The sequence below is a fragment of the Herpailurus yagouaroundi genome, unplaced genomic scaffold (assembly GCF_014898765.1).
Source record: "Herpailurus yagouaroundi ecotype Mexico unplaced genomic scaffold, PumYag 77, whole genome shotgun sequence".
NCBI classification, from domain to species: domain Eukaryota; kingdom Metazoa; phylum Chordata; class Mammalia; order Carnivora; family Felidae; genus Herpailurus; species Herpailurus yagouaroundi.
This window is the reverse complement of record NW_024412388.1, coordinates 100402903-100425550: the sequence shown is the minus strand read 5'-3', so window position 1 is coordinate 100425550 and position 22648 is coordinate 100402903. Positions and strand designations below refer to the sequence as shown.

At 52.8% G+C, this 22648-nt stretch overlaps 2 long non-coding RNA genes across 3 annotated transcripts; one reads left to right on the top strand and one right to left on the bottom strand.

The window, feature by feature from the left end:
- Positions 1 to 7700: 7700 nt before the first annotated feature.
- LOC121018731 (uncharacterized) lies at positions 7701 to 10220 on the top strand. Its single transcript, XR_005785307.1, has 3 exons — positions 7701 to 8059; positions 9155 to 9243; positions 9348 to 10220. It is a non-coding gene; the product is annotated as an uncharacterized LOC121018731 (long non-coding RNA).
- Positions 10221 to 15105: 4885 nt separating this feature from the next.
- Positions 15106 to 20824, bottom strand: LOC121027766 (uncharacterized). 2 transcript variants are annotated; one of them, XR_005788921.1, is made up of 3 exons: positions 19872 to 20824; positions 15735 to 15865; positions 15106 to 15359 (listed from the first exon to the last, which is right to left on the bottom strand). It is a non-coding gene; the product is annotated as an uncharacterized LOC121027766 (long non-coding RNA). The 2 variants fall into 2 exon arrangements; XR_005788920.1 differs by lacking the exon at positions 19872 to 20824 and adding an exon at positions 19497 to 19843.
- Positions 20825 to 22648: the final 1824 nt, after the last annotated feature.

Here is a 22648-nt window from a genome sequence, read left to right as displayed (position 1 = left end):
CCCTCGCCAGTTCACAGCGCGTAAGAATTTTCAGTGAAGTTCTGCCTCTCATAACTGACTCGCCAGGCTGCGTGGCCCTGCGTGTTCTCTCCGTGAAATGCTGGTTGCTGTTCCCTCCCAGGGGGCACACTGAAGCAGGCCAGAGGATGCTCATGGCTTCCGGGGTGCCACATACACCGTGTCTACCTGTCGACATGAATGTCACCTGCAGGGAGATGAGTTTGTCCCCAAGCCTGTTCTGTGCCAGCCGTACTCCAATGGATGTCACATAAATGGGGGAAACGTGGGTGTGAAACAAAGAATTATTGATTCTGTAAGAACCAAGGTGACAGTTTGGAGAGACCTAATAGAGGAGAGATCCTAAAATGGGGTTATTGTTGAACCGGATGTAGCAAGACAGCGGAAAAGCCTGGAGGCCGAGCATAGTATCTAAAAAGTTCCTCTACTCGACTTGTTTTCAAGTGTCTGAGGTTCTCGCTCTCCTCTACGGAAATGGACGTTAGAAATTGTAGACAATGAATTCAGGGTGTGATTTCTGTACAAGGGCAGGGTAGGGAGGAACTCCAAGAAATAGACATATCCGCAGTGCAGAAACCTTGACTCTATGTCAAACTCTCGGTGAAGGAACGGACGTCTGTATGTTTTGGGTTAACAGAAATGTTTAAGATATGTATATGAGATTGAACATTTCTTCTTACATGTACTCACGCACATACCTTTACATTAGCGGACAAATGTGATCGTACTACATGTTTTAATTTTTGATGGAATCCTTTTTTTCCCTTTATCTTCGGATTGGGACCTCCCTCACTTTCTCCCACCCCCCTCTTACCACGTGACTGTCCATCCTCCAAACCAGGATGCCACTGGGGCTGGTCTCTGCCATGTCTCCTCCACGTTCATGGTGTTGGCTCACATACACAATGGGGGCAGAGGGTGGGGAAGGGTGGCGTATTTCTTCTTAAAAGTGGGGTGATGTTATGCACAATTTCCTTACCAATTATTCATGGTAATCCCTATGAGTCACCTATGATAGGTCCAGTTTGTTCTTTATAATGGCTGCAGAATGTTTCCTCACATGTCCTAATAGATCACCCTCTCCCCCTCTGAAGGACATTCGCCTTGTTTCTAGGTTTTGCTTTCCACTCTAAACAGCAACCTAGTATACCTCCTTGGGCGTATGGTCATACATTCCGGTCCAGTTCAGCCTTGAACAACACGGGTTCGGGCACCGACCCCCACGCAGTCAAAATTCCATGTCTAACCTTTGACTCCAAAAACTTTACTAGTAGCCTACTGTTGACCAGATGCCTTACCGGTAACATAAACAGTCAATGAACATACATTTTGTATGTTACATGCATGATATGCTGTATACTTGTAATAAAGTAAGCTAGAGAAAATCAAGAAAATCGTAAGGAAGAGAAAATACATTCATGGTGCTGTACTGTATTTGTAGAAGAAAATCTGCTTATAAGCGGACACTTTTCAAACACGTGTTGTTCAGGGTCAGCTGTGTTTTTATGTCTATGGGGTAGATTCCCAGAAGTGGAACGGATATGTCAAAAGGTATATGTATTTTTTTTTTAATTTTTTTAGTGCTTATTTATTTTTTGAGAGAGTGCAAGCAGTGGAGGGGCAGAGAGAGAGGGAGACACAGACTCTGAAGCAGGCTCCAGGCTCTGAGCTGTCAGCACAGAGCCCAACATGGGGCTTGAACTCATGAACCATGAGATTGTGACCTGAGCTGAAGTTGGACACTTAACCGACTGAGTCACCCAGGCCCCCTGTATATGTATTTTTAACTTTAATTTCAGCAGATGTTGCCAGATTGCTTTCCAAAGGCTATGCCACCCGAAGGCAGTGATTTAAAGGAAAGTTTTCTTGCATTCCCACCGGAAAGAGGTATCATCAGTCTTAAAATGTTGGTGATCCTGATAGACGCCAAGAAATATCTCATTGCCACTTAAATTGGCATTCCCTGATTGCTAGAGTCTGAAACCTTTTCTTGCGTTTCTTAATCATTTGGAGTTGCTCTTTTGTGCATTGCCTACTCGCATCTTTGCAAATTTTCCTTTTTTTTTTAAAAAATAATGCATCGCTTCAATTAATTCTGCAGCTCGTTCATCAGCTTCCACCCCCTGTGCTGTTAGGACTGAAAATGTTGTATATGTTGATACACTGCTATTGTAAGCCATTTGAAATGAACAGGGGATATGAGGGCTGCAAAGGGCTAGGCAAAACGTATGGGGAAAGAGGTTAGAAAACCAAAAGCAAGAGGAAGGATGAAATAAGAAAGCCGGATTCTTGAGAACATAGAAATGATGTAGCCCCATGGGGCTCAAATTGGTATATGGGGAAAAAAATACAGTGAAGGAGTCAAGACTCAGGCACACATTCACGGGCGCACGCCTGCATACACACACACACACACACACACACGGAGACACACGAGCCATTCACTGAACCTTTACCGCGTGCCAGTCACTGTGTTAAGTGCATTGTTTGCTGAATCTCACCCTTCACTAGCAGGTAGATAGTACTATTATTCCCATTAAGCAGATGGAAAAACAGAGGCTCACAGAAGTATAGTAACATGGTTAAGACTGCATTGCTCGTCAAGCGGTAGAAGCGAGATTGGGACCCAGGTCTGCCTGCCCCAAGCCCTAAGCTGGGAGATGACCAGCCTGAGAAGTGTGGGTGGACAAGGCTAGCATCAAGGGGCTTGGGTCTAGACCAGGTTTCTAAGCTGGGCCTGGGGAGGGGTTACCCAGCAGGCGGAAAGGAGTCAGAGACGCTGAAGCCTGGGTTGGGTGATTTCTTGAGGAACCAATGTGGTCAGAGGGGGCAGGTTTCAGCCTTGTAGACTGTCGGGGCCCTGCCCCAGGGCAGGGGTGGCTGCCGGGCTCATATAAGCACCCAGCAGCTGAAGTGACTCACCCAGGCTGATGTCACCCCATATCCTCTGCTGCAATCACAGTGAAGCGAGTGTCACGACCCTTTGGAGGAAGTGCATATTTAAGGGGCTATTATTGCCTCGGCCTCTGGAGAGAATGAACAGCCTTGTTACCCCCCGAGTTTACAAGGGCTTTGCTGCCCAGCCCGCCCCACGTCTCAGCCTCTGGGTGACAAAACGACTGAGGACAAATGACTGGGGAGTCACGTTGGTGAGGCCCCGCGAGGGGTGTGAAGGCAGCAGGTGCAGTGAGCACGGGGCCCCCCGAGCTGCAACATAAGGGCAGAATCAGTCACCCCGCACCTCCCAGGGGGAGAGCGAACTCATCCTGAAGCACTGAGGCACTGTATAAATAGCAGCGCTTGCCCTGGGCCGGGTGGCACTGCTAGAAAAGCCTGGACTAACCTGGGGAAGCGGTTGAGAGATCCCCTTTGCCCCCAGGTGGCTGGTGAGGCTTGTTCCCTTCCGCCCAGAGTGGAGGGTGTTCTGAGAACAAGAGGAGGTTAAATGTGACTTATTAATAACAGCGGGGCTTTCCAGAGCACCCCCCGAGCTAGATGCCCTCCCAAAGGGTGGCTCCACCGGGGCACCCCTCCCTGCGGTGTCTCTGGGAACCTGGGAAGAGGTTATTTGGGACTGGATCCGGCAGACGGAGGTTCGAATCTCGGTTCTTCCGTTTATGAGGGGGAAGCCACCCTCTGGCCTCCAGTTGTGTGTCTGCACAGCGGAAAAGCCCCACCGATTGGTGGCACCTGGAAGGCCCCCAGTGGGGGGAGAGGAGAGCTGGGTGGGGACACATGTTTGTAGGGATCCTGCTGGGTTCTGCATTCTCTCTGTGGAAACCCATCGTACCCCGTAAGGTGGGCATGGTGACCCTTCTTTTACAAATGAGGCATCGGTGCTCAGAGGGTGTGAGCCATCTACTTGCGGTCTTGCCCTTTGAACCTGACCCCCACATCTGTGCCCTTTACACGATACGACACCCACAGTCTTCTCAAACCTACAATTATTTTTCCTGCGGACGGACAATAGGAGAATCTCAAGGTACAAAATTGGGATGAGGTGAGTTTCAAACACAGTCTCATATTCGTTTAATTACCCCGCTGTTCAGTCACCTCGTCGGTGACTCCTGGTCACCACTGTCCTTTCTCTTATCTCGCTCTGCCCGCACCCCCAGGCCAAGGTTGGAGAACCATCAACCCCTAAGTACAAGAAGCCTTCGAGGCCATTCCTTCCCGCTCCTCCCTCTGGAGGCGGGGAATGAACTCTGGAACATTAGGGGTCCAATGTCACCCAGAGGAGGCCAGCTATGAGTGCCGGCCGAGCCCCTTCTGGAGCCCCCTCCCCTCCTCAGGACGCACAGTGCCTCCCGCCCCCTCCCCGTGCTGCTCTCTCGGAAGCTGGCGTCAGAGACACAGCATTAAGGGCAGGGACGGATCCCTGCATGTTCCTTTAAACTGGACAGCTGGTCCACCAGACTTCCATTTTCTTCTTCTGGATCCGGGACATCTGGCTGCTTAACAAATGAATGTTTCCATAGAAGGTGGAAATAAAAACTTTTGCTAAAAGACTGGGGAGGAAGGAAGGGTGCGTGCGGCCGGGGGAAACAGGAAGTGCGTTGAGCTCTCTGCCCAGGATGGGGGCCTCCTCCGCCCAGGCCTCCTGCTCCTTCTCCACTCCACTGCCAAGGCCTGCTGCATTCTGGACTTCTAGGTGCCAGCCCCCTCTTCCCACTGTTCCCAGGGCCAGCACCCTCCTACTGAACCTTCTTCCTCCTGTGAGTGTTCCCTCCGACCCCCTCTGGCTCTCTCCTCCTCCTTCATTTTTTTTTTTTTTTTAATTTTTTTTTTCAACGTTTATTTATTTTTGGGACAGAGAGAGACAGAGCATGAACGGGGGAGGGGCAGAGAGAGAGGGAGACACAGAATCGGAAACCGGCTCCAGGCTCTGAGCCATCAACCCAGAGCCTGACGCGGGGCTCAAACTCCCGGACCTCGAGATCGTGACCTGGCTGAAGTCGGACGCTTAACCGACTGCGCCACCCAGGCGCCCCTCTCCTCCTCCTTCTAATGTTTATTTATTTTTGAGAGAGAGAGAGAGAGAGAGAGAGAGAGAGAGAGAACGAGCAGGGGAGGGGCAGAGAGACAGGATCCGAAGCAGGCTCTGTACTGACAGCACAGAGCCCAACACGGGGCTCGAACTCATGAACCATGAGATCATGACCTGAGCCAAAGTCGGCCGCTTAAACGACTGAGCCACCCGGGCGCCCCTCCTTATCCTCCTTATACCGAGTTCCTGCATCGTGTACTTTCATGAGGTCTTGAACTTCCTTTTCTTTATTTGAGGCTGTGCTGCAAGAATTTGCTCAGCCACCTGACACATCGGGTTTAAAAGCCTTCCACTGGCTAGCTGTGTGATGCTCGGCAGCTTGGTCTCTGGACCTGTCTCGTCATCTGTAAATGGGGAGAATAATATGTTTGGGGCAGGTCTCGTGTGTGAGAATCAACCAAACAGTGTCCGTAAAGTGTTTTGCACATTGCAAGGGCACCACAGATGGTCCCTCTTCTTCTAGCACGTTGATTATCCGGCGTTAAGACTCAGCTCCTGCTGAGACCAGCCCCAGTGCCCCGAGGGTCTTCCCTGGGTGGTGCCACGTCAAAGATGTCTTTCTGTGACCCAGAGGTCTGCCCTGGTGCTTGCAGCCCCTCTCTGCCCCTTGCACATGGCAAAGGGATCCTGCTGCAGCCTGCGTCTACTGCATCACCTGCGTCTGGAGCCAGACTGGGCATGCCTCCAAAGCCATCATAATTTCCAGGGTCCGATTACTCAGTACAGTCCGCAGAGGCCCGCAGAGGCCCCAAAGGGAAGAATGACAGAGTGGAAAGGAAATGTGCCTTGGGAACTTGGGTCCAACTTTCTGCTGTGTCGCTAACCAGCCTTGTGTCCTTGGGCAAGTCATTTAGGTTCTTTCTGACTCACCTAGAATTTTAATTAGAAATTGCTCCCCACCCACCTCCCCCAGCCACGCTTTTCTTCCACAAATATAAATTGGGCCTATAGGACCTAGGGATATGAAAGGGAACAGAAGCAGGTGAAACCCTGCCATGATAGCATCATGGCACCCATCATCTGATGAGGGTCCAGATGTGTTCATCTGATGAATAAATGCAGACTTCTGCCCCTGAAGAAGGATTCTTGGTGCTGGAGTCTGACAGCGACCTCGTCAGGGAGGGCAGGGCATGCTTTTTGATGAGGCTGTGACTGAGCCAAGATTGAAGGACAAAGAGGCAGACACTGGCCACGAGGGATGGAAGGGATCTCCAGGCAGAGGACAGGGCCAGCTGGAGAGACCCAGTAGCAGGAGGGGACAAAGGTGTGGGAGGAATCAGAGGATGGCCACTGGGAAGGGTGACTGCAGAGTTGAGTTTTGCCTTCAGTCTCTCCGAGCCCCCGAGATGGTTTTAAAAAGAGAGGATGGCCAATCCACAGGCGGCTGGGAGAGCGATGAGTGAACCTGTCAGCCCCTCATCTCCCCACTCATTTATCAGATGAATGTAACAGTCACCTGGCAAGAGCTTGAAGATTGGGGACATGGCAGAGGATGTTTTGATGAAGGACATTTTGATACACAAAAGGGATGGGGAAAATCTGGAAAGTGAGGTGACATCTCAGAGTTTGGGCCCAGGGGGGATGTTACGTGGGGCCCCCGGGTCCCTTCTGGGGAGCTCAGGGCACTGGGCACCTGGCATCAGAAGGGGGTCAAGACAGGGGTCCCGAGAAAGAAAGGGAGAGTATTCTGGTATCTTTAACACCAAAGGGATCTTGGTGATTTCATAATCAGGGTCGTGGCTAGCCGTTCCTGAATATATCATGGGTAGAAAAAGGAAAACATAGTGATTGTTTGGGGCTTTTACTGAGCCAGTGGTGGGTGCCCTCCAAGCCAATGGGAGGAGCCTGTTATCGACAGGGAAAAATGCGTATGTCCATAACTGAACTTCAATTCAATATGTGGCTCATAAAGACATTTTCTGTCTATGCAACCTGACTTTCTACTATCTTAGGGAATTAGATCCAGATCTGCCTGCCTGTCTGAGCACAGCAGTTAATTGCATGGGGTAGACGCTTGCTGTCAGACCACAGGCAAATCGCTTAGGGATGGTGAATCCCAGTTTCTGCATTATGAGTTGGGAATAATGATATCTACTTCACTGGGTCAGACGGGAGAATGTATGTAGCATGTTCAGCACGGTGTCTAGTCCTGTGGCAGCAGGTGTTGTTACGGCAATTATTCTGTATGTGTGATGTAGCTGTAAAGCTTCTATAGGGCCAGGAAGGCAATGTAATCAATAGCAAGGCGGGCGGTAAGAGACAATAGGGGGTGGTGGGGAGTGTAGCAAACTGGAGAACCCTTGCCTGTCTAAAGGGGGCAGCAAGTCCTCAGCCTCAGCCATTGGCTGCGGCATGAGAACTCAGAACAAACGTGGCCTGACCTTCCCAGAAACGCTGGGAATCCTAGTTTATGACTTTGGTGTTCAATTCAAATAAAAAAACCTCACAAACAATAACCACCGACATAGCTAACAACATTATGGGACGCACAGAACAGGTCCTGGAGCAGTGCTGGACTGCAGGAAGTTAAAACAAAGTTCCAGAAAGGCCAGCGGTCCTCAGGAGTCCGATTTGCCCCACAGAGAAGACTCAAAAAGCACCTGAAGGGCCACGAAGGCAGCCCGAAGTCACTGCTCCTCACCCGTTAGGGGACACGGCAGCATCGTTAAACATGCGTGCACCAGCCTCCCTCGGGGAGGATTTTAAGGAGGACAGCTCTCATTGACCTGCACGTACTGGGGCAGTTGCTCAATGACGGTCCCAGCGGTTTACACTCCCAGCCCAAGAAGCGAGCTCCTGGGGAACCGGAGGGTGTTTCTGGAGTTGCTCTAGGAGGCTGCAATACCGCCGATGTCCACTGGGGGTCTCTCTCGCACCACTGATGGCATCACCACGCCCACGTCTAGCTGGGGCGGGGTTACTGCTGGGGAAGCAAGGTCAGGCCCAGCGTCTGTGGAAGGATTGCCGTGCCCTTCACGGTGATGTGACTGCCTGGTAAGTGTTTACAGAAGCCAAACTTGGATTTTAAGGGACAGCTCTCCTGCCAGCCAGGCAGCCTGTCTCAGTAGTCTTTCCTGTGCGAGGAAAAGTCCTTGGAGACGTTCTCTGCACACTAGGATCTCGTGATGATCCTAAGAGTTTCTGTGCAGGTGAGCTCTGTTGCCCTCATGCCCAGCGTCTCTCAGACGCTGGCACTGAGGAACCTGCCGCCCCCTTCCCTGATAGAGCTGAATAAGAAGTATATTCCTGGGGCACCTGGGTGGCTTAGCCAGGGGTCCGACTCTTCATTTCGGCTCAGGTATTGATCTCGTGGTTCATGAGTTTGAGCCCCGTGTCAGGCTCTGTGCTAACAGCAGGGAACCTGCTGGAGATCCTCTCTCCCTCTCTCTCTGCCCCTCCCCTACTCACGCGCGCTCTCTCTCTCTCTCTCTCTCTCTCTCTCAAATAAATAAACTTTTAAAAGAAGAAGAAGAAGAAGTATATTCCGGGTTTCAGGGATTGCGCTGTTGGGGGCAGTTTTATCTGGTCAAAACTCCCTAGCTGAGAGGTCAGAGATCTGGGTTTAGCTTCCGGTTCTGCCACTTATTAGCCATAGGGCCTGTTTCCTTATCTGTAAAACGGGCCTAACATTGATCTGGAAAAATCGTTTCAGGTATTAAATAGCAGTGCATGTGAAACATTTTAAAAACTGAAACACGTGTGACTCATTTACATGGTTGCTGTAGGGTGAGGTGCCAGCTAACGTTTCCTGTAAAGTGCCACATTGTAAATATTTCAGGCTTTGTTGGTTTTATCGTCTCCGTTACAGCAACTCAATTCTGCTGTCGCAGCCCCAGACGATACAGAGAGAAACTAGTGGGGCCGAGTTTCAACAAAACTTCATTTTACAAAAACGGGCAGTGGGCTGGATCTGGCCCGCGGGCTGTACTTTGCCCACCCGTACAGCCTGGCTTTGTATGGCCTGTGAGCTAAGAATGGTTTTCATATTTCCAAAGGGTCTTAATGCACCAACAAAGAAAGATAGGTGACAAAGGCCAGACTGTTGGTGGCTCCCAAAGACCACAGCATTTGCCATCTGGTTCTTTACAGAAGTTGGATGCATCCTGCTCGCGAACATCTCGGGCACGGCTTAGCCCAGGAGACAGCAGCTCGTCCCTGAGTGTGGGGTGGCCTGGCTGGTAAGTCATAACACAACAGGCAGGAAACCGGGTGGCCCCTGGGACCATCAGTCTCACCAGGTGCGGGACAGAGGGGACGCATGGCTTCCCGGTTCTCTTTTCAGGTGCCTATGTTGGATGGCCCGTTTGAAAGAGGGTCAGAAAGGATTTCATCTGAAAAGGAATCAAGTGCAAGTCAAGTGCTTTCACTTCCTGAATTGTTTCCAGCGCACAAGGTTGTTCTGAACGTGGGCCCTGAGTCATGGGGGAGCCCAGGATGTCTGCTCACCTGGGGAGCGAGGGGATCTGACACAGAGGCCAGAGAAGGGGTGCTGTCAGGCCAGAGACTGGCTTAGAAGCAACATGCTTCTTCCTTGTTCTGGGTTCAGTCACACAAATGAGCAGAGGCAGCAGCCTCCGGGCCCAGAGAAACAGTCCCCAAAGACAAGAGAGAGAACGCTGGGCTGGGGGACGCGTGTTGCGCCCATGAAAGCGATGCCTTCTACGGAGAAGGCCGGGAAGCCTGGACCCTTGGGAGCAGCCGTGTTGGGGCATTGGGCGGGGGAAAGCGGGGCATGTATCACGGTGCTTACTGGTCTGTTTCTGCTCCTCTCCCCTGCCCCCCATTCCTCCCACTGCCCCCGAGACAAGGTGCTGTTAGGAAAATAGGGGCTGCTTGGCCCCACCGAACCCTCTCGTCTACCGTCAGGAAAATGGTGGCTCTCCCAGTATCGTTATGGTCCCGCTCAGCCCCCGGGGCTCGGAACAGGGTCTCCCTTCATCTTCTCGGGCCCTTTTATGGCAGCTCTGGGTCTCCCAAGGAATGGTGCTGGAAAGAAGACTTTTGTCTTTTTTGTACTGCTTTTCCTGACTAAATATCATAGTCATTGCAGAAAATTTGGCAAACAGAGACATGAGTAAAAAGGAAATGTACAAGGGGCGCCTGGGTGGTTCAGTCGGTTGAGCATCCGACTTCAGCTCAGGTCACGCTCTCACGGATCGTGAGTTTGAGCCCCGCATCGGGCTCTGGGCTGACAGCTTGGAGCCTGGAACCTGCTTCGGATTCTGTGTCTCCCTCTCTTTCTGCCCCTCTCCTGCTCATGCTTAGTCTCTCTCTCTCTCTCTCTCTCTCTCTCTGCCCCTCCCCCACTTGTGCTGTCTCTCTCTCTCTCTCTCTCTTGAAAATTAAAAAAAAAATGTACAGAATGATTTTAGACTGAAAACCAGATTAATTCAGGAAACAATTACTTTATTGAGCACCTAGTATGTGCCGGGCGCTGTTCTTGGTGCTGGGGATGCTGCATGAACAAAGAAACGTCCTTGGCCTCTCGGAGTGTCTATTCTAGTAGAAGAGACGGTGAGTAGAGCAGGGGAAGGGCCACCTTTATTGATATGGGCCCAGAAAACGAGGAAGCAACATGGTGGGTATCAGAGGAAGGGCGTGTCAGGCAGAAGGAATGGAAGTGTGGCAGGAACCTGCCTGGTGTGTTCAGGGGTGTGAGGGAGGCCAGCATGGCTGCAGCAGGTGAGCAAAGAGGGTATGGAAGGAGAGGAGGCAGGGACAGCTGGCCGAAGACACGTGGGGACTTGTCGATCGTGGTGAGGGCTTCAGATTACTACTGAATGAGACAGAAATCCAACGTAGGCTCTTGATCAGCAGAGCAACCGACCGGCCTTATGCTTTGAGATAATCACTCTGGACGCTGGATGGAAAGCAGGCGGGGCCTGGGGGTTGGCAGGGGTGGGAGCTGGGATACCAGTTAGGTTACTGCGGTAATGCAGGGGAGAGAGTCTTCCTTGACCCCCCTGGAGCCCCTGGCTGGGGCTGGAAATCCCACTCACGAAGGCCAATCAACAGGAGAAAAGCCCGCACAAGAGAACGCGGACCCAAAGCGGTGACCGGATCAGGAGGCTTTAGGCAAAGAAACGATACAGTTTGAAGAACTGGCAAGACACAGGGTCAGGGCCACGGGCAGCGAGTTTATTTCTACGGCCTTCTCAGCTCCCAGTTCCCTGTCACCAGTGACGTCTTCCTGCCTTTGGGTGCCTTTCACATGGGAGATTTTATCTCCTGGTTTCAGGACAAAAAGAGGGAGGCCTTGTGGCCTCAGCTGTTTCTTAGGTGCCTCGAATTAAAACAATATGCCACAGTGTTGAGTCTTGGGGCAACATGTTTCGCTCCCCTTCGATAGTAATACAAGGCTGTAACAGTGGAGGGAGCTGCCCTGGGGGAGGCCTGGAGCCTCTCCCCTGGGGTTCCTGCTGCTTCTTCTCAGTGGCTTCTCGGAGAGTCCACTCTGGAACCCCAAGATGCCTGGCTGCACAGTTTGAAAACCGCTGGAAGGGAAGGTCTCTAAGGGCACCTCTGGCTCCGGGCTCCCGGGCTCCCGTGTCCCTGCGGGCCAGGCTGTTTGAGGCCCAGACCTGATTGATTCCATGAGAGGCAGCCTGGCTTCCATTTGCCAGGCCTCTGAAAATGCCGACTTGGAAACTGGACGGGTTTTTCAGGGTCCAGAAAGGGGAGGGATTCTGAAAATTAACTCAATTCCCAGGTGCAGAACGTGGCCAGCCCTGCATAGGAATTGTAAGGAGGAGTAAAACAAAGCATTTGCCCCAAGGAACCCACCAGCTGGCCCAGGAGCTAGGAGGTCATACCAATGACAAAAGGGGTCTGTGACCCCCTGGCCCTGACTTGCTTCCATATGCCCTGGGCCCGTGGTTCCCAAACCGGGTTGGCCATGAGGGCACCTGGGAAGCTTTAGACCACACAGGCTTCCAGAGGGTTTTCTCGTAGATCGCTCAGTCTCCTCCTTAGTCTCTCAGAACGTCTCTGGGCTGAGCTAGTGGTCTGTGAAACCACTTAGCACCCTGAAATGTCCTAAGGACACCACCAACATGGAGGGAGATGTTCTCACAGAGCCCCACAGATCTCACAGAAGGGGAGCCCTCACCAGAGAGAGACAACTAGGAGGCGAGGCTGGCTGAACAGGTGGGACCTGAAAGTCCATGCCAGGACCTGAAGAAAATTGGACATTTCCAAGCAGAAAGAGAGAGAGAGAGAGAGAGAGAGAGAGAGAGAGAGAGAAGAAAGGGGGAGGGGAGCAGTGAGTGTATCCTCTGTGAGTGAATGGTAATTTTCTCACGGTTGCCGGGAAGAAAAAAAAACAACAACAACAGCAAAAAACATATCAACAAGACCAGACTGAGAGCCGCCAACTAAAAAGATTTCTCTGAGTCAGACTTCTTTCCTGGAAGCTGTGAACTTTATCCTCCGGCAGCCATTAATCTAATATTAAGGCCCTTAACCTTCTTAATTGTTCTCTTTCAGCATCGGCTGGTTTCATATTAACCTTTCAGTCTTTCCCATAATGCAGTTACCTCCAACTCCAGCCAGCGCTGATCCAGGGGCGGCCGCTGGCCCAGCGCCTCCCTCTCCCGGGCTCCATGGCCTTGTCCTTATCCCTCCGCGGCCTGCCCGCTTTGCTCCCTGATGTGCCCTGAAGGCCCCCAATGGCCCTAGTGTGTGGCTGCCCAGCCTGAGTTCGAGTTCCGGCCTCTCCTCTGAGCAGCGTGTCTGTTTCGAGGGGGGCCTCGACTCCTTGGGTAATTGCTGAGTAAGTGGGAGCATTGGGGACGGTGGGGAGGGTCTTTTGTCCCACAGGAGAGGCCACTGGGGCCCTTTCTCGTCTACAGTCAGGACAGAGCTACAAAGAACCTTGACATTCACTTTCCAAACCCTTATTTTGGGGGGCACAGAGGCCCCTCCTTGAGGTGGGGCTACAGAGTTCAATCAGAAGCAGAAGAGGGGAGACCCCGGGAGGGGACTTCCCTCTGCCTCGCCAAACCCGCTCTGGGCAGGACGAGGACTAGTCGAGGCTGTCTTCCCAACGTGTCCCCGGAGGGGCGAGGCTGGGGCAAAGCAGATTCTTCAAAGCCTGTCCCCGCCAGAGGCCCTTCTCCCAGCTACAGTGGACCAGAGCTGACTCTTCCCTGGCCCTCCTGCCTGGGGGGCTGGGCTCCAGGCTTGGTGTTCGTCTTGGACTTTGGCCTGGTGAGGACACCCTCGGGCATCAGGATGGGAAAAGGCAAGCCCCTCCCTCATGCAGGTCTTTTCCTGTCACTGGGCATGTGAGCCCACTGCTGTCCCCACACCAGAACCGCTCTCTATTTTGTTGTGCTCTCCAGGCACTGCGCCCCTTTCACGAGTGAACGGAGCCCTGGGCTCAGTGTGGGGGGAGTTGAGCTCTCTGCCCCTGGGCCCCTGGTATCCTCTGGGCAGCTCTGCCTGGGGAGGGCGTTCTTCCAGACCTTCTCCAATGTCGATTCCACCCTGGAGACACCTTGACTTCAGCCCCTTTCTTCCCCGAGTGGGATGCCTTTCTCAGTGTAGTCTCACCTCAGGGGACTGGAGGACAGATCCCAGGGAACGGTGGCTAGGCCACCAAAACCCAACATTGCTTCCTTCTCCATGGGGTCCCGCTCAGCTCTGTTTGCCTACAACCACACACAGTGAGGGGGTGTCCCCCAGTGCTGCACCCCCAGGTGCCGGATACAGGGAAGGCCCCCAACCCACACCTTGTGTTGGTAGGCTTAACCTTGGCCTCAAAAGCACTCTGGAAGAGATCTAGTTTCTCCCAGCCACAAGTAGCTGCCATTAGGTTGGGCAGTCATGCACAGCCCTTCACGTGAAAATACGGAGGCCATGTTAGCCTACGGGGGTCATGGGCCCTCCCTGGAGGTACATATTTCCCTAGATTTGTCCCAGCTGACAGGCAAGGGGGGCTAAGAAAACACAAAAACAAAACAAAACAAAAATAAAAACCACTTTGAAACATACACACGGTTTAATAACTACAACAATTAAACACTTCTAAATAATAAAGCACTCTCTTCTCATTTTTCTCTTATCATCGGAGGGTTATTTTATACAACTGGAGCTTTAGAGTTTTTTTTTCCTTTTAGTACATTGGCACAGGTTCAAAATGATATCCAGAGCTGTCCAATTTGCCTATCGCCCCAGACTTACTGATCTCAAGAAGTGAGACTAAGTTTAGCTGGACAGGCTGGGGGCTGAGTTGGGCATCTCAGCGCCGGGGAGCAGCGTCCACCAGGGACCTGTGGTCAGGAGAGCCCAGCCCGGGATCTGCATGAGGGACAACAAGCTGGCCCAGCTGTACTCTCGTGGGGCCTGGGATACTATCAGGAAGATACAGTAAACGAGCCTGATTAAGGGGGAAACAAACATCACAAGGAGAGAAACAAAGCAAGTGATTCCACTCAAATGAATTAAGAGCAAACTCATGAAGCATGGGGTGGGTGTGGGTTTGACTGGAGAAAGGATTGGGGGTGGGTGTGGTTAACCCAGGAAGCAAGCTCTACACCGGAGGTGGAGGCAGCTGAGAGAAAGTAGGGGAAGGTCTCCATATTTGGGTGGGGCCATTAGTGGTGGCGGCAGGGGTGTGGATAAGTGAGGTCTCTCTCTCCCTCCCTCTCTCTCTCTCTCTCTCTTACACACACACACACACACACACACACACACACACACACACACACACAGTTTTGAGGAAGAGGAGCAGAGGGACCAAGCTGGCCCAGAGAAACCAGTCAGTACTCTAAAAAGTCAGACTCAGGATATTGCAACACCTCCTCTCGCCCCCATCACCCCTGCCCGTCTCGAGTTCAGGCCTGCTGCCTGGGGTGGTACAGTCATTTCCATAGCAACCAACTGTTCTGTCTCAGAGACATGACTCTGACTCCAGGTGGGTTACGAATAGAAGGCACACACGAAACTGCTACGCGACAGAGATCTCGTTGCCCAGCAAGCGCCCCTGCTAATAAAGAAAAGGTACAGACCGGAAGATAAATGGAACAGGGATGAGCAAGGACTACATTTGGCATGAGGCACCGGCTGTTTGCTGAACACAACAGTAGCCATCTAGTACTTTCGACAAGAATGATGCCGGCAAGCACAGCCAGGACAGCCTCCGTCAGCCAGCAGGCTGAGGGCCATCGCAGGGACGAGCATGCACAATGCTGGGTTTGTAGCTGGAAAGGGGATGCCTTCGACGTGTCCTCTCTATCTTGCACATAGTCCAGATGCTTGCTGCACGGCAGCACCTCACAGGATCCCAGCTCTCCTGCGTGTGCAGGCGTGTGTGCGTGAATTCTCTCAAGGAGGACTCATCCACGCTCCTTAGGAGTTAGTAACCCAAGCCCAAGCCTTACTAATTAGAAACAACTGGAGGAAGAGTAAGTCTGAGTTACCAGGTATCTCAGGAGAGAAGCATCATATTGTTCTGAAGGCGTGACCGACACAGTGCCTTTGCCGGGCAATCAGGCCAGCCTGAGTCTGCTCTTTACGGCCCTGCATGGCCGAGGGCAAGCCCCTTGCCTGTCCTGGTCCTCATCTCATAGAGGAGGCGGACGGACTTCATGACCTCCAGATGCAATGCTTCCTCTAGTCCTTGTTCTCAAGTTCTGTCTAGTGCAGAGGCTGGCTCTCAGTGACTCACCTGCAAACGTCAGGTTGGTTGGATGTGCTGAGTGTTTTCATAGAGTGGAATCAAGACCATGTGCTCATCTGCCATTCATCTCTGCCTTCAGTTAACATCGATTACTATGTGGCAGTCACAGGGCCAGGCATCTGGAATCAAGGTAAGAAGTGATGGTGGCTTGGGGCCCTCCCAGCTGCCTGGGGAGACGAGCAGGCCATGCTCAGACCCATGGGGTGCAGGCTGGCATCCACCTGCGGACAAGCACACCCAGGTCTGGGGGAAGGTGGCTCTGGAGGCACCCGCAGAGCTTTCTCCACACCCTGGGCGTGGCGGGAGGCAGCCTTGGGGAGGAAGGCAAGCTGCCTAGAGGGGCCGTGCTGGGGAGACCCCCAAATGACCCAGAGACCGCAGGGCGGCAAGATGGATGAAGTTGAGAGCAAACAGGCCATGCCAATGTGGGTGCCCTGACATCTTCGTTCTTCTCAAAGAAGTGGAAACAGACCACTCAGAGAGGAAAGGCAGTAAGTTAAGGGAAAAGAGTGAGATCTGGGCAGATGTGTCCCTCCAGGAAATTCGAGGTGTTGCGGGTGGCCAACAGGGTTAGGCCATCATCTCTAAGGCCCTGGGGAGGTGCTGGGAGTGAGGACCCAGACTTGGGAAAAGATTAAGGGAACAGGTAAGGCTGCCAGAAGGCCTCCTGGGCACAGCAGGCAGGGTGTTCTCTCCCCTGCCAGCACTGACAGAGGGGTGGCTGAAGGCACGAATTTAGTGCAGGGCAATGGTCGTCTCCCTTGAAACCCACAGAAAGATGGGGGGAGCATTACAGAGTGAGGTGCAATGGCGAGCCTTGACCAGGGAGAGAGAGCAACCACCCGTCTGAGTTTTCCACGCTTCTCTACTAAAAAGAATCAGAGACTCACAGAGCTGTTCCCTGAAAACCCATCAGCTAATCATTCAGCACGTGTTCACCAGCTAGTGCTTGGTATTATTTGTTATGTGAAGCATTCTTGGGGCTCGAGACGTCGTCGTCCGTGCCCTCGAGTTACTGTACCGCTGGAAGTTTACATGTGCACCTGCGAGTCTGTGTGGGCTAAGCTATATTCTGTGAGGGCTAAGCAAGGGCACAGAAAGAGTCACGCGAGAGAAAAAGGGATCTCCTGGGATTGCCTGCTTAGGAAGTCTTCACAGGAAAATGGCTATTGCGAAGGCGTTGAAGGGTGTCTAGATGGAGAGGACGAAGTGAGAGCACAGGATGTGTTCAGGGAGGCTGGGGAGAGACCAAGCTTGCAGAAGCATCCTGCCACCAGCTGCCACCAGGTGGCGCTGATCTCAAAAGGTGGGGCGCCAGCGTGGGAAGGGAGACATTTGCTGACGTTGGACGTACACTTCAGGTTTGAGACCTGGGTGATAGATGGCTGGGCCTGGCCAAACTCCTTAAATTCCGCGTGCTTCAGTTTCCTCTTCTGTAAACTGGGAAAGGGAATAATGTTTATCTCCAAGTCGGGAGACCGGAACTGACACCGACAGTGGGCAAAGCACCCAGTACTTAGTGGGTCTCAGGAATGCTGGTCCCTTCCCCTCCTGGCCTGTAGAGAAGGCCGAATTTGAGACTGAAGGGGAGTAAATATTCCAGAAGTCCTCCGACTGCCCTTGCAGGGGTAAATACACAGATTGATCAGTGGGGAAAAAATGTTCTCTGGCAGCCTGTGGGGTGAGTTGACCATGCATGCTTGTCTCCGGATGTTTGACTTCCTGAATCTTCCCCGAACAATGCCATCTCTGTCATGGCACCGCTGGCAAGCAGTCCCATGAGAGCCAGGTTCTTGTCACATGTCCTTTTCCTGGAGTGAGTCACTAGAGAATTGGACTGTCGTTGTAACCTTCATCAGCTCAGGGAGGTGAAATGGGTGGGAATGAACACAAACACAGTACAACTTGGTGCTTAATGTTCCTTTCCATCAACATTTTGCCCCGGGGCCTTAACCTTGCCACTCAAAAAAAAAAAAAAAAAAAAAAAAAGGCAGGGTCGCATAATGAAGGAGATAAACTGAGTGACCCCCTTGTAATCCACAAACAAAGGGCCTTTCAGTAGCCCGAGGTCCAAAGTCTTATCTATTGCAATAAAACCTGGCCAGTTCCACACTGGAGGGAGAGTGGGTGATCCCAGGGAGACATGTCAGCCCCAGCACAAGATCAGAAGAGGCATGTTGATACTTCCCCAAGGGAAAAAGGTGACAACGAACAGAGATGGGGACAATCGAAATAACTGCTGGGATGACGTCTAGAATTTAAACTTTGAAAATCGAATGAAGGTCTTTCCCTGTTTGGCTGTATAAACATAAAATCATTTCAAGATGGCAAGCTTAAAGCAAACACACAAATCTACGTGTAACCTCCATGACCCTCGTGTTTCCCCAAACGCGATGTGAGCTTGGGAGCGATGGTGTGTTTAACCCGTGCCGCTCGCGGGGCGGGGCAGAAAAACAGCAGGCTGGGAGTCAGGACAGTCTCCGTGCCACCCTCCACTCTGGCCATGTGACCTTGGGCAGACCCTCCCCCCCTCCCCTTCCTTGTCTGGGACTGAGGTTCCTCAGCCGAACGAACGATGGATGGTTTGTCTAGATAATTTAAAGTTTCCTTTAAACACCCTCCCCCCACCCACCCAAAGGCTTTGGTTTTCATGGCTACTCATACTTTGAGCTTTAACGAAAAAAGGAAAGGGGCCTGGCCTCTATCCTTACCAGTCCCATGTATCACCCCACAAACACAAGCCCAGTAGGGCAGAAGGGGCTCCTCCTTCATGGAAGCTCTGGACCTACATTTGTATATTGCAGTGGAGCCCAAATGTTTGCTCCCAGGGTGGGGGTCAACGGTCACCCGGCTTTCTGACTTGCTGAAGGCTCACAGATCATCCCGTGAGCTGTTCAAATTCACACCCGGCTCCCGTCGGACACTAGCTCAACTCTGCAAGTCAGTCTACAAACATCAGTGTCACTGCCATAGCAGGTGCTAATGCTAGTCGCTGTCGGGGGAACCAAGATGAGCAAAGCAAGCACGGCCCCAACCCTGCGGAAGGTGACATCCTAGCAGGTGCTTGTGTCCAAGCCCAACGGAAGCACACAGCACTGTGACAACACTTGAGGAGTGGTGGGGGTGGGTGGTGATAAGAGCAGTCCCAGCTGGGGTCAGGCTTCCTGGAGGAGGAAGACTCTGACCTGAGATCTACAAGAGGGGCAGGACGGGGACCGCCTGAGGCCGGAAGAGCATGCCAACTGATGCAAGTGCTCGAGTAAACACAGTGGCCGAGGAGCACAAGTCCTGCTCAGGAGTAGCAAACAGCCTGTCTTGCTGGAGCTTCAAGCATACGAGGGAGATGAGCTTAGACGCCCAGGCAAAGGCCGATTCATAGAAAGTCTGCAGAACGCCAAGGAATTTGAACTTTGGGACGGGACATGGGACATCATGGGCATTCTTGAGCAGGGATGTGTCTTGGTGAGACTTGTACCCGGGAGAGGAATCTGTCAGCGGAATGGACTGAAAGGGGAGCCAGATGGGGGCAGAAGGAACAACGAGGGGATTATTTTGATAACCCGGATCGGTGGGTGTAGCCGTCTGAGCTGCAGTGAGGAGACCAGGGTTGGAAAGGAGGGAGATTGTGGAAAGGTGCCGTAGAGGCAAGGAGTGGGACTCTGTGCCTGATGGGATGTGGGGGTCAAAGTCACACTGAGGCAGAGAGAATGCTGCAGGGGAAATCCAGCCACCTGCCCAGCCTGGACCCACGTGACAGATCATCCCGGGGGCGTGGAGGGTCAGCCCAAAGTGCCCTGAGGTCAAGAAGCGAATAGCTTCAGGAAGGCGACTACGGTGGCAGTGACTGTGGGCTCTCCTTCCGCTGTTTTACCAACAGCGCCCCTCATTTTCAGCCAGACGCATGCCTCCTACCCCCACTCTGAACAAAGACGCTCTCTAACTCTCTTAGCCCTAATAATCCGTTAGTCGTGCATCACATGACTTCATCTGGTTAGTCAATTTGTAATCAGAAGTGTCAGACTCTTGGGAAATAGTTTTCCTGCTGGTTAGAAGGCAATACGACTTTAAGAGGATTTAGGTCTTGTAGTTACAATCAGATTTGAGTCCTGCCTTTTCTGTACTTACATAGTGGATATCTTTTGTGCGTGCGTCCGACTTATTTATTTTGTAACTGGAAGTTTGTACCTCCTAATCCCCATATTCGGGTATGGGGATCATCCACCTACTGGACACCTTAGCCGGCCAGGAACTCCTCTCCAGAACACCTTTGGCTTCTGCGGGTGTCTACCGCTGACATCCTTAACGCTTGTGCATTCAGGGAGCCACCGTATGACTCTCTGTGTTCTAGGGGATACTTTGTTCGTTGTACTGATCGCAGGGGACAGGCACACGTGAGGAGCCCAGAGGAAGCTCAGGTCAAAGCGTAGCTGCTGGGGAGGACAGAGGAGCCAATCCCCGCCTCCCAGCCCTGGGAAGGGCACCTAAAGGTGAAACTGGTCTTAGGAGGAAGATAGGAAGATCAGCTCCGTCCCTGCTGAGGTTGTGGGGTTCTAATCAATAACTGGTCGTGGTTAACATAGATGGAGCGCTTCCTCTGTGCCGGGCAACGCTCTAAGATTTAAATGCATCGCCTGACGATTCCATTGGAGACAGATGTTACTATTAACCACACCTGCAGACAGGGAAACTGGGCATTGAGATGTGAGGCTCGTGGTCACACGGTTTAGGAGCCCAAGAGCTGTCGCCCGAACCCAGCTGTTTCTGACGCAGGGCCCTTGACCTGGGGTATCGGCTGTTCTAGGGGGGTTAAAAAAACTTCTTCCCCACAAACTCCCTTTTCCAGGAATGTATCTCTTCTCGGTGACATCGATTCCATCCTTCGTGGTTTGTCTGAGAAAATCCCTGCTCGCAGGCTACCTTCGCCGTCCCGGGTTACCGTATTTGGAGTTAGAGAGGGGCTTTCCACGGGGAGCGGTGGGATGGAGAGACCTCTAATTTGTAACATTTGCCAAATGTCCGTGGTGAAAATGCTCCCACCGTGACCTATCTGAAGCTGTCGCTGCAGCTTGTAAGAGCCCTGAATATGTGGGGCACCTGGGTGGCTCAGTCAGTTAAGCGTCCGACTTCGGCTCAGGTCACGATCTCACGGTCCCTGAGTTCGAGCCCCGCGTCGGGCTCTGGGCTGATGGAGCCTGGAGCCTGCTTCCGATTCTGTGTCTCCCTGTCTCTCTGCCCCTCCCCTGTTCATGCTCTGTCTCTCTCTGCCTCAAAAATAAATAAACGTTAAAAAAATTTAAAAAAAAAAAAAAAAAAGAGCCCTGAAAATGTAATAACTGGCTCTCATCAGTCGGTTCCAGCCCAGCACTGGGGCCCGGAGGATTGCATTAGAGCTAAAAGGGTCCTCCTGCTAGCTGGGCATTTGAGGAACACAGGTGGCATCAAGGGCAGGCCCTGGAAACTTCTGGTGCTCTTCCAGGTGGGCCTTTGAGGGGGTCCCCACCTGCTCCCCACTAGAGGTCTGGCCCAGGGCGCTCTGGGAGGCAGGGCTGGGGCCTGTGCTGGGGCGGGTCCGGGGGGCTCACCAGTCACTATGGGTCCCGAGGCCCCGCCCACCCCTCACCACCTGAAAACAGCTCCTGCGGCCAGCAGGTGGCAGCACGCTCGCGTTCAACACCCGCGGCTGAGCAAAGTGAGGGGCCTTTGTTCTGGGCCAGAGGCGGTGTCACGAAGAGAAAGGCCCAGAGGGGCAAGCTAATCGGCCTGTCCTTAGCTGACCCGCGCCTACAGAGCCAGTGGACGAGCTCCCGCAGCTTGATCTAATGAAAGCAACCTTAGCAAACAAGAGACAGCCGTCCCAGCTCCTGCCCGCCCGCCCATCCTTAGGGCTTAGGCCCGGCCTGGGGCGGCACCACGCAAACAGGCACCCGGGCCTTTCAAGAACCGAGCCAAGTGCCAAGGATGTGTTTCCAGTTCGGAGGAGGGAAGCTCTTTACTCCTCCCTGCTACCCCTACCCACAAGCCTGTGCTGCTCCTTATTTTGTTGACTGGATTCTACTGGAGGGTCAGCCCCTCCTGGGATAGTGGGAGTTCTAAGTGGCTTACCTGGGATCATCCTGGCTATAGCAATGAGAGACCCAGGTCCTGGGAACCCCCAGTCCTGGGAGCCATCCACTATCCTCCTAGTCGGAGTGGCCTCCTGGCACACAGTAGGCGCTTTCTGTGTGGATGCTGCTGATGGCGGTGCTGAAGGAGGGGGTTGGGGGGGGGGGCAAGCACAAGTCACGTGGGATCACGGGCCTGACCAAATCCAACAGGCAGGATTGGATTTCATTCATTTGCCAAACGTGCTCCTTTTGCTTTTTGTCGCAGGTAAGGGCCAGAATATGTAAGGGGGAAGCTCTGGAGCAGTCCACCTTCTCCCCCTCACTTTCCATCTTCGACCTCCCTCCCACTCTCCTGCCGTCACACCCGCCACCTGCGCCACCTGTCTGCACAACCTTGCAGTCCGGGGCCCTCCCGGAGTCCCACAGCAGAGAACTCCATGTTCCCGGGCAGGGTGGGGCTGCTTATGGGGAAAGGTGGCAGGGGTGGTGAAGAGGCAGGCCAGAGGAGGGATGAGGCGGATGGGAGCCTCTTCAGAGCCACCAGCAGGGCGGAAGCTGTCCAGAGGATCCCTCAGCCTGTGTTCCCTTCTCCTCCTGTAGCGCAAGCCCCATTGCGACGTGGCTTGCCTGCTTATGTCACTGTCCCATCCTTGGAAGTTTTCCTTCTTGGCCAAGGGCTTAGCTCAGAAGAGTCAGGCTCAGCAAACACTCACCTGCAATGTGGCTTGAATCAGGGAGAGATCTTTGCTTAAACCAATATAAGCAATTTGCAAACTCTCTACCCTGCTCTGGACTTTG